The sequence below is a fragment of the Trichomycterus rosablanca genome, chromosome 24 (assembly GCF_030014385.1).
Source record: "Trichomycterus rosablanca isolate fTriRos1 chromosome 24, fTriRos1.hap1, whole genome shotgun sequence".
Lineage (NCBI taxonomy): Eukaryota > Metazoa > Chordata > Actinopteri > Siluriformes > Trichomycteridae > Trichomycterus > Trichomycterus rosablanca.
The window spans coordinates 7,989,198-8,001,420 of record NC_086011.1 but is presented as its reverse complement, the minus strand read 5'-3'; the positions used below and the strand labels follow the sequence as shown (position 1 = coordinate 8,001,420).

Here is a 12,223-nt window from a genome sequence, read left to right as displayed (position 1 = left end):
TGGGGCTGGGCTTGTGATAAGATGATAACGTATATACTGCCAAAAGTATTTGGACGCCTGACCATTAGCTTGTTGGACATCCCAGTTCAAATACAAATGTATTAAAATGAAGTGGAGTGACCTCTTTGTGATCTTTGCATCTATAACAACATCCACTACTTTGAGAACGCTTCTCACAAGACTTTGGGAATTTGTGCCCAGGCTTGGCACTGATGTTGCGCAATAAAGGCTCAGTTGATGTTCCATTTCATCCCAAAGCTGTCCAGTGAGGCTGAGGTCAGGTCTCTGTGCTTTAAGCTTTTGATGACTTTATCTAAGACACATGATTGGAACTATTGATCTTTTCTACTCGGTTCAGGTCTGCATGTTGCATCTTACGGTTGACAGTCTTGTTTGTACCCTGACAGTACTTCTAATTACCTGCCAGATTTCATTGTAAAACCTGGGATGTCTGTGTGATGCAGTCACCTGACATCCCTTTAATAATCCCTTTAATCCTTGACAATCCAATAATAAATGCATTTCATGTATTATTATTATTATTATTATTATTACTATTATTATTATTGTTATTAGTATTGTTATTATTATTATTATTACTATTATTATTATATTACTATTGTTATTATTTTACTATTATTATTATTATTATAATTATTATACTACTGTTATTATTACCATTATTATTATTATTACTGTTATTATTATTATTATTATTGTTATTATTATTATTATTATTTTACTACTATTATTATTAATATTACTATTATTATTATAATTACATTATTATTACTAATATTGTTATTTTAACTATTACTATTATTATTATTACATTATTATTATTATTGTTATTACTATTATTATTACTGTTATTATTATTATTATTGTTAAGTTTAAATCTCAGCTGTGCTATTGGCTGGTTGGGCTTCTGCACTTTCATGGCTAATGTCTTGGGACAGTTAGGGACTGAGGACCCATGTTGCTGTGGGGCACCAACTCTATCACTTTACCTCCACCATGCTAACATACATATACATACATGTATATATATATATATACTGTATATATATATATATATATATATATATATATGTATATATATATATACTGTATATATATATATGTATATATATATATATATATATATATATATATATAATTTTGATCCTACCATCTGCTCTATGCAGAGCAGAAATCAAGATTTATTTATTACACCAGGCAACGTCTTTCCTATTTTTGCTGTCTGTCCAGTGAGCCTGTGCCCACTGTAGCCTCTTCTTATGCTGTTGTAGCTCATCTGCTTTAAGGTTTAATTTTCACCTTTTTGTTTTATAAAGAATGCTTTTCCACCTTTAGAACTGCCACTGTTTTTTTCCACATGATTCTGTGTACACAGTTGAAAAATTCAGGAGACCCCAACAACCATACTATGGTCAAACCCTCTTGAGTCACATCTGTGCATTGCCCTGTGCACTGTTCTGACTGGATAGTTGAATAAATGTGAATACGCAGGCATTGCACTTTTGGCAAGGATTGGAGAAAAGGGTCATAAAACGTGTTCATTGTTAATCAGTTCAATCCCACACGGAGAAAAAAATTCATTTATTTTATTGAAATACAACAAGAAGTGTAAGTGTTGTCAGAGGTCCTAATGTGTGATTGCTGTGCTTCTAGCTTCGCCTCTTAATTCAAATTCCAACCTTTAACTGTCTTTATTTTTTTTTAACAGAAGCAGGATCAAACGATTACTTATTATGGTCATGTGTATCTGCTTTACTAACATATTTAATTGTGTACTGATTTGGGTAGTACTAGTACTAATACAAATAATAAAAATAGTAATAACAACAACAATAATATTATTAATAATAAAAATATTATTATTATTACTACTACTAATAATAATAAGATAAGATAAGATAAGATAATCCTTTATTAGTCCCACAGTGGGGAAATTCACAATAATAACAATTCTAATATAATATTTATTATAATATCATTAATGATAATAATATTATTGAGAATAATAATATTAATAATAATGATATTAATAACAATAATAATAATAATAGTAATAATGATTTTAGTTGAACTCATTGTCCTCAACCACTATATCTTGGTCAGGGTAGTGGCGAATTTAGTTCCACTACGATGTCAGAAGCGGTCATTCATGACTTCCTGTCTGACCTCTTGTTAATTACATTTATTAGCATACATGAGGTTAGAAAATACACAAATGAACAGTGTGCTGACCATCATAAATCAGGAAATGCTTGTATATATAGAACCAGGGCTGTTCACATTCTATGTGGACACAAAGCCTTTGTCAGATATTACATCTGGATCCACCTGCCTTTGTTTGCTCGTAGTTCGCGTTTTCTAATGAGCCACAAGCATCGTAACCGAGCTTAATTAGAATAGTTCTCACCGTTTGATTTCACACATCATTACACATCAATTAAAGCCTGGAAACAAAGGCACTCATTTTTGTTCTGGCTTTTTCTTCCCTTGTTTTTTCTCTCTTTTGTCCCTTTTCTGTCCAATCACTGTTTGCTTGTGGTTTGTGATCGTGCATGGTGTCCAGGATTGGCGAGCACAGTTTGTTCCTCAATCAGCAGCTCATTTGACTGCGCTGCCTAGATAAAGCTATCAGATTGCGAGCTGCTCTTCTAATGTGTGGCATTAACATCAGTCACAGCTGGACGTGAGCGATGTATCATGAATGCTCTGCCGGGCCTGTCATGCCCAGACATTGACACTGTTTGCAAAGAAAAATGTTAGTAGCTAGATTATCTCTGCTGCATTTAACACCTGTACTATGAGTAACTACCATTAGCCCAACATTTAATATATCCCTTAACATGATGTACACCGATTACCCCCTTTTTTTTGTTGGTCCCGCTTTTGCTGCCAAAACAGCCCTGCAACTGCGATGCACTGTGTATTCTGACACCTTTCTATCGGAACCAGCATTAACTTGTTCAGCAATTTGAGCTACAGTAGCCCGCCTGTTGGATCGGACCACACAGGCCAGCCTTCGCTCCCCACGTGCATCAATGAGCCTTGGCCGCCCATGACCCTGTCGCGGGTTTACCACTGTTCCTTCCTTGGACCACTTTTGATAGATACTGACCACTGCAGACCGGGAACACCCCACAAGAGCTGCAGTTCTGGAGATGTTCTGACCCAGTCGTCTAGACATCACAATTTGGCCCATGTGTGAAGTAGCCGACTGCATCTTTTCACCTGCATGAGGCGAGTTCATATGCGGATCAGCTATATGGAGCGCCACACCCTGATCAGGCGCCATTAATCAGCCTGCAGAGGTCGTAATTGCATCAGTTATGAGGTCCTGTCCGGCACCCCCCTTGAACAACCAATCGTTGTTTGTGTAGGCACCAAGCCTGCTGGATGTCAGAACCGACGAGTTTAAAAATGTCAACTCTGGTGTACTGGCAATCCATCACAGTGCTTCCTTCACTCTACAGATGTAGCCAATCACGTGTGCGTACGTATTATGGGCAGTCGATCAATAGCGGCCATAATAGGCAGCTGCACCACCCAAGTACTTAGTAATAATAATAATAATAAGAATAATAAGAAGAAGAATACAGCATCATCAGAGGTAGCTCAGTTATGGTTAAGGTTCTAAACTAGTAATCAGAAGGTCCCTGGTTCAAGACCTGCCCTGTTAAGACCTTGAGCAAGATGCTTGACCCTCAGATGCTTGGACTGGATTAATTCATTCATTCATTGTCTGTTTCACCACCACTTCATCCTGGTCAGGCTTGTGATAGGTCGATTCACTGGTGTTTAAAACACAATTTTAATTATTTGTATTGTCATATTTTAAAGTGTGTTGACCAGGAAAATCTGAATCCGAATTTATTGTGGCAGGTTTGGCTATGTCATGCATCTCTGTTTTAAAGATTTAAAACTATTTTATCAGGCACGTTCAATCCCGTAATACAAAGTGACACCCAAAGCAGATTTCTTTTGTTGACGAGGAGTCCTCATGGCCTGGAGCCTGCATTTTCCGGACAATGACATTATGATGTTGTGTAATAGCACTGATCCCGTTAAATGAGCAGCTGAACATGGAAGGTTCACAAGAGGCTGATTGTGTCTTGAGAAACAAGTGAATGGTAGATTGTACGTTCATGAGGGTATTTGTGTACGTAGGTGTCTGAGGGGGCAAAACGTATCCTTTCTTTACTCCGAAGAGCTCTTAATCCTGCTATATTACTACAAACAGATAAATGATATATTGCTATATATATTTTTTCTCAAAATGTAGCATGCATAGCAGGTTTGTTTACCAGATGGCCTGCAGGCTGGATGCATTCTGGTTAGATGAGACCTGTCAGTTTGTAGTTAATGATAATTGAATGAATGATTCTTTCTGGCTGCTCCAGTTAGCAGTCACAGCGAATCATTTGTCCGAATATTCAAATTTTTCTTTCTCCTATTTATCCAGGATGTGGACCGGATAAACACACAAAACTCAAAATATACACTTATAACCTAAAATGTTTTTAAAATAGCTCAGTCCTGCTTAACCATAGACTTCTCATAACCTCTGAAGGTGTCCTGTGGTATCTGGAACCAAGACATTACCAGTTTGTCCATAAACCTCTGTACGTTGTGAGGTGGATCATCCTATTGTGTGTAGTGCCAACTTGTATTGTGACTTATTACCCCCTTTACCAAGAAAATCATTTGCTGTTTGAGGCACAGTGGCCCTTTGGTTGGTTCGTACCAGATTAAGTGAGTTTTGGCTACCCAACAATATGTCAGTAGTTAATGGTTTATCCTTTCTAGGATCATTGTTGTTAGCAGAGGGAAATAGGTGTGGCTGTAACACCTATACTCAATAATTTAAAGGGATGTTTACATACTTTTGATCATATAGTGTAATCAGGGGGTATGTGTGGGTATATAATAGCAAAGTATAACAGCAAAGAAATGTTCTAATATAGGCTAAGGGCGGCACGGTGGCTCAGGGGATAGCACTGTCTCCTCACAGCAAGAAGGTCCTGGGTTTGAGTCCCACATAGAGCAGTCTGGGTACTTTCTGTATGGACTTTGGACGTCCAAAAACATGCAGTCAGGTTAATTGGAGCTACCAACATTGCCCTAGGTGTGAGTGTGTGTTGGCCTTGTGATGGACAGGCGACCTGTCTTGGGTGTTTCCTGCCTTTCGCCCAGTGAATTGAACCCACCGCAACCCTGACCAGGATAAATCAGTGTTAAAACAGACAATGATATAAATCATGTATGCTTAAACATCAGTCAAATTGACATTTAGATAGTAGTGAATGTAGGAATAAAGCAGATTATGACTGGCAGTATGATTTTTGGGTACATTAGCATACCCAGTGGGTTACTGTGTGAATGTGTGTGTGTGTGTTGGGGGAGGGGTGTGGTAAGGCTTGTGGCAGAGTAACATTCAAATTGGAGGGAAATCTTCGTGTTTGTGTTTGTTGCTATGCTCAGCAGACATAACAACATGTTCATTTCAGACAACATAAAGTATCAGGACAACACAAAGCTTCAGAATGTTGGATATAATTCAGCTTTTGGATTGAATTCGTGCAATTTCACTGAAACAGACTGAATGTGTGTGAAATCAATGTGACAGACTGGACTCAACATAACAAAGAGTCACATGATTGTCGAGTAGCACAAAATTATGAATATAAATAATATTTTATTGCCATACGGCAGCTTAACATACACAGTAACATACACAGATTAGCCATGACATTAAAACCACCTCCTTGTGGTTTTGAGAAGCACTTTGTAGTTCTACAATTACTGACTGTAGTCCATCTGTTTCTCTACATGCTTTGTTAGCCCACTTTCATGCTGTTCTTCAATGGTCAGGACCCCCACAGGACCACTACAGAGCAGGTATTATTTAGGTGGTGGATCATTCTCAGCACTGCAGTGACACTGACATGGTGGTGGTGTGTCAGTGTGTGTTGTGCTGGTATGAGTGGATAAGACACAGCAGTGCTGATGGAGTTTTTAAACACCACTGTCACTGCTGGACTGAGAATAGTCCATCAACCAAAAATATCCAGCCAACAGCGCCCCGTTGGCAGCGTCCTGTGACCACTGATGAAGGTCTACAAGATGACCGACTCAAACAGCAGAAATAGATGAGCGATCGTCTCTGACTTTACATCTACAAGGTGGACCAACTAGGTAGGAGTGTCTTATAGAGTGGACAGTGAGTGGACCCATACCAGCACAACACACACTAACACACCACCACCATGTCATTGTCACTGCAGTGCTGAGACTGATCCACCACCTAAATAATACCTACTCCGTGGTGGTCCTGTGGGGGTCCTGAACATTAAAGAACAGCATGAAAGCAGGTTAAACAAGTATGCAGAGAAACAGATGGACTACAGTCAGTAATTGTAGAACTACAAAGTGCTTCTACATGGTAATTGGACCTGATAAAATGGACAGTGAGTGTAGAAACAAGGAGATGGTTGTGTCATTTCAATTTTAGGGTGTGCTGTTAATGCTCTGAGACGTTCCCACTTAAGGCCAGATTTCAAAACTGGCGCTATGATTGCCAGTACTGACAGTTACAGGCTCTGACCTATTCCAAGGCTACTGTTTCTCTATGGAAATTGCATGGATGCTTGATTTTTTGCACCCTAGTGTATATCGTCGGTTGGAAAGCCACGCTTGCGCCGGATTAATTGGCAGCTCATGACAATAAAGGGGAATGTAACAGTATACAGTATGTCCAGAATTTACTCTAGGAGGGGTATTTTGATACATTAATGAGGATATAATTAATGGGTTTATCATCAACTGGATTTATCATCAACCCCCCTTTCTGGATCTCCATATACACCCCTCTGAGTGTTAAAATGGGGGTTGTCTCAGGGGAGCGTATTCTCGCTTTGCTCACAAATCCACGAATAAGTGGAGGAAAAGCGTAGAACTGGAAGGGGAAAAGAGCGAGATACCCGTGTCCAATGAGGAGGCGTTTGCATGGCCGTGCATATCGGGAGCTCAGAGATACCACTAATCACCACCATAACTCCAGGCAGATGGCTCCAACAAATCAGCACCATCAGCTCTTCCATTAAAGCTTTCATCTCAAGAGCGAAAGTAAAGCATTTATTCATTTATTTGTTTGTTCTATATGTATCAATCAACAGAAAAATGTAAGCCAGTCTGGTGTCTTGGGCTTACAAAATCTGTTAAAGCTAAGGAGCATCAGGCTACATTAAATATGTATAAGGAATCTTTTCATGACCTCAAAATCCATATGGAAAACATACTGTACTTACATGGAGCTTAGAATTCAACAATAGGACCTACAATATGTTAATACTGTCATTCATTTGTATTCATGTCCCATTTTGAAGGAAAAAACCCTACAATTACTGACGTCAATCAACACCTAGGTGTTCCGTTTTTAGCTTGGATGTGTGTTTTAAACCTAAAAAACACTGATGTGTGTGCAGAGTTTGGGTTAAAAAATGAAAAATCCAGAAAGTCTGATTTGCCACGGCTCAATTCTGGCAACCCTACTGGCATATCTTTAAGGAGCAGGAGGAAACTGGTGTTTTGAGACTGAGGATCAAATTCATACAAGCTCTTGCACCAATGTGTCCCCCAATTACCAATCAGCTGTAATTAAAATAGACAACATTTAATGGTATGTGGACTTTGTATTGAGTTGTTTACTTATTTTCATTAACTGTTTTATTATGGGCAGGGTTGTGCCCCCTGGACAGGGCATCAGTCCATTATAGGGACACATGTACTTACTGACTTAAAAGTGCAGTTTTGAACCGCCAATCTAGAGCCACTAAAGGAAACCCATACACAGGGAGAGAACTTCCTCACAGGCAGAGTTTGATTGGAGGCAGGGATCAAACCCAGGTCTTCAGAACCTCCACCGTCACTAACTCAACAGAAGACATGAACCCTGAATGTGGGAAATGTTGTTTATTAATTTAATCATTTATTAAGAGTCTTGAGTCTTGGTTTGTTCCTTGGTGATCCAATTGATCCCAGTATGATTCCACAATATACCAAAAGAGCATCTTGTGTAGTTGTTGCAAAGCTAAAGCTTTGAGGTTTGTCATTATCTATTTCCTCGGCTGCTCCCGTCAGGGGTCGCCGGCGGATCGTGATCCGCATGATTGATTTGGCACAGTTTTTACGCCGGATGCCTTTCCTGACACAACCCTCCCCATTTATCCGGGCTTGGGACCGTCACTACAATGCACTGGTTTATGCATCCTAGTGGCTATACCTATAGGACAATTCAGTGTCTTCAATTAGCCTGGCTGCATGTTTTTGGACTGTGGGAGGAAACCGGAGCACCTGGAGGAAACCCATGCAGACACAGGGAGAACATGCAAACTCTGCACAGAGATGACCCGACCTCCCCACCTGGGGATCGAACCCAGGACCTTCTTGCTGTGAGGCGACAGTACTACCCACTTAGCCACTGTGCCGCCCATGCACATTTCAAAGCATTTTCAGTATTGATTTAAGACTTTTTGGAGTCCACTTCACCAAGGGGAAGTGATCAAAGTCTGTTTTCTCATTCTGGTAGTTCAAAACCATGATGTAAATGTTTTAATAATAGGATTTTATACTATTATAGCTACGTAAATGCTGTATAACTAACCACAAATGTTTCCAGTTTACAGGATCTTGCTAATTTGCTTAGATTCTATATGTAGGCACCTAATCTTACTAGAACTTTAATTTAGGTCTGGATTTTGTACTGATTTTCCTAAATTTTGAGTTGCAAATGAACTTACTCGTCCTTTCCCCTTGTTTATTTTCAGCAGCAGGGCATGTTTAGTAAAATATACGTTCTGTGGTCTGGCTGAACCTTCTCGTTCCCCCACCTCCATTCCACACCACCCGCTCTGCTACTTCACGCTGGTTTGGTAATGTGGCTTGCACCTCTGGTATCACGCACCCTGTGGGACCGGTCTCGCGAGAACCCCCATCTGACCCGATGCTGTTGCTAGGGAGCCATGGCAACCAGGTCTGCCACCATTGGACGGGGGATGAGATAGCGCTCACAGGAAGTGAGATGCAGCTTGGATAATGAGTCCGTGTTTTTGTTCTTGCGTTCCGAACGCAGGCGACTGGGGGGGAAGGGATGGAAAAACAACCACGAGCGAGTCAAACGTTAAAAGGCAGGTTCTGACAGGCTGTTGAATTATTTGTTTGATTTGTTAATGGTTTATCACCCACATCATTTGCTTTTATTTTGACTGGTAAGCGAATGATGGGGGACAAGCCAGCATTCGTACCAACAAATGAGAAGCCATTCACTGATATATCACTCCATATCAGTAAAGATACCAACAGCTTTATTTAATTAGAAAGTGTCCTATGATAAATGTCTAGAGAAAGATTAACACACAGAGAGCATAAAAAACAATTGGGACAGAACCTTTAAATGTATTTCCCTTCTTATGTAGACAATAGATTATTGGTTTACATAGAATCCGGAAGGATTCTGAAGATTATGGATTGAACTACTAGGCTAAAAGTTTACATTTAGTTGCACAACAGCCTAGGGTTAGGGTTAGGGTTAGGGTTTTCACCATACTGTTCGCATAATAATCCACACATTAACATGTCATGTTTTTCTTGTTAGCTGGTAAAAAGAATTTGTTTCTAGATGCTAAATAGTTGTTTTTTTTTGTCTTAATGGTGGTTTATAACCAAAGACTTGAGCCGCATCCCAAATATCACCCTAGATACTAAACACCCTAGATGTTGTGCTAATTGGCACACTCTTAGGAGCCTAGATCAGAGGTCCGACAGTGTCAATTTAGTTGTGGTGAGGCTTGAACCAATGACCTTGCGATCAATAGTTCAATACCTTAAGTGCTAAACTAACACCATGCTTCTAAATGATAAAGAATCAGCTTTGTCAGATTACTTAAAATCTAATAACGACCCAATGCTATGGTCAGACTTGGTGTTGGGTCATCATTGGAGCATCAGCTCACAATGTTGCCATTGTCAGGCTTAAAAATAAAAGATTGTAGACAGAATTAGCTTGCAGTTAGTGAGCTATGACTAGTAACTAAACGATTGTTGGTTCAAGCCTCACCACTGCCAGGTTGCCACTGTCGGACCCTTGCTTAGACAATATACCGTCACTACTGTAAGTCGCTTTCAGTGGTTCTATCAGCCAGCTGGGCACCTACACAGCTGGGCACCTACACAGACATGATTTAGCATTTGTAGCCTAGTGGTTAAGGCACTGGACTAGTAACTGAAAGGTTGCTGGTTTAAGCCCCACCACTGCCAGGTTGCCACTGTCGGACCCTTGCTTAGACAATATACTGTCACAGTACTGTAAGTCACTTTCAGTGGTTCTATCAGCCAGCTGGGCACCTACACACACATGATTTGTAACCTGTGTATCCTAGTGGTTAAGGTACTGGACTAGTAACTAAAAGGTTGCTGGTTCAAGCCCCACCACTGCCACTGTAAGCCCCACCACTGCTACTGTAAGTTGCTTTCAGTGGTGCTGTCAGCCAGCTGGGCATCTACACAGACATGATTTGTAGCCTGTGTAGCCTAGTTGTTAAGGCACTGGACTAGTAACTGAAAGGTTGCTGGTTCAAGCCCTTGCTTAGACAATATACTGTCACATTTACACAAAAATGTCACTTTCAGTGGTTCTATCAGCCAGCTGGGCACCTACACACACATGAATTGTAACCTGTGTATCCTAGTGGTTAAGGTACTGGACTAGTAACTAAAAGGTTGCTGGTTCAAGCCCCACCACTGCCACTGTAAGCCCCACCACTGCTACTGTAAGTTGCTTTCAGTGGTGCTGTCAGCCAGCTGGGCATCTACACAGACATGATTTGTAGCCTGTGTAGCCTAGTTGTTAAGGCACTGGACTAGTAACTGAAAGGTTGCTGGTTCAAGCCCTTGCTTAGACAATATACTGTCACATTTACACAAAAATGTAAATGTAATAATTGACCCCCTCTGAGAAGGGGGCTGACCATAGCACTGCAAGGGATTGGCGGGTATTCCTGTCCAGTGGACCTTAAAACTGGACCTTACACAACCCCGTTGATAAAAAATGTACGTTAAAAAAGGGTGTGTCCACAGCTGTGATCTGATATAAGATATCTTAGGAGTAAATTCATCAAATGTAAATCCCTCCCTCTAGTAATATGACTTCCATCTAGAGCTTCTCTACAGCTTCTCTACCCTCCCTTCAAATCTTCCAGAGACGTTATAACTAGGTCAGTCGAAAAGACACCAACCCATTACTCCCGCCAAGCGCGAATCTTTCTCCATCCACCCCCCCCTCTCCATTTTACCCTCTCGAGGTCTGCTCATCCTGCTTATCTATTCATCCAGTGCCATTTCAGTTCTGCCTTCTTCAAACCCTTATTAAAGTGCCCTGACAATTCAAGTGTCTTAATCTTCATTGCTCACAAAATTTTTAAATGGAAATAAAAACACAATTGTACGAGAGGTTACGAGAGCTGTTAGCAGGTGTGCGTACACAGGTGAAATGCAAATAAGAAAGGAAGGTCATCTTAATCTCGTCTTACTATTATCTGGTAGATGTGAGAGGCCACAAGTAAACATGGCCAAAAGTACTCTTCATGGTCTCAAGTAAGTGGAAACCTCCTTTACTTTCATATAGTAAATTATATATAGTAAATTATAAGGTGGCACTAGGGTGGCGCAGCAGTAAATTTCACTAGCCCACTACTGATTGGATCTAGGGTTCAAATCTTTTTTCTGTAATGCTGTCGGGCTTCTAAAACATGAAAATAGAATATAAATAAATAAATGTTTTAACTTTGTAGCTTTTGTTCCATGACTGTACTCCTGTGCATCTAGTGATTTCAATAAAGACAAGGTTTGGTGACTCTGGTGTCAAGGAACTCCAGTGACCTGGACAAAGCCCTGATCTCAGACTCACTAAACTCCTTTGGAATAAAATGGCATGTCAACGGTAAGCCACGCATACTCATCCAATGCGGGTTTCTGAATACAGTTGCCCTTCTGACTCCAACAGACACATTCAAATTTCCTATAGTTTTCCATAGTGGCCCATAGTTTTATAGCTTGGGATAGCCAGGTGTCCACATACTTTTGGCCATGTAGTAACAAGTCATACTGAATGTTAAATGTTCACTTGCTGCCTAATATATGCCACCCAGTAACA

General features: G+C 40.2%; 1 protein-coding gene across 16 annotated transcripts in view; it reads left to right on the top strand.

The window, feature by feature from the left end:
* Positions 1–12,223, top strand: part of nfasca (neurofascin homolog (chicken) a) — a 95,308-nt gene that overhangs the window by 26,782 nt on the left and 56,303 nt on the right. The window lies entirely within an intron of this gene.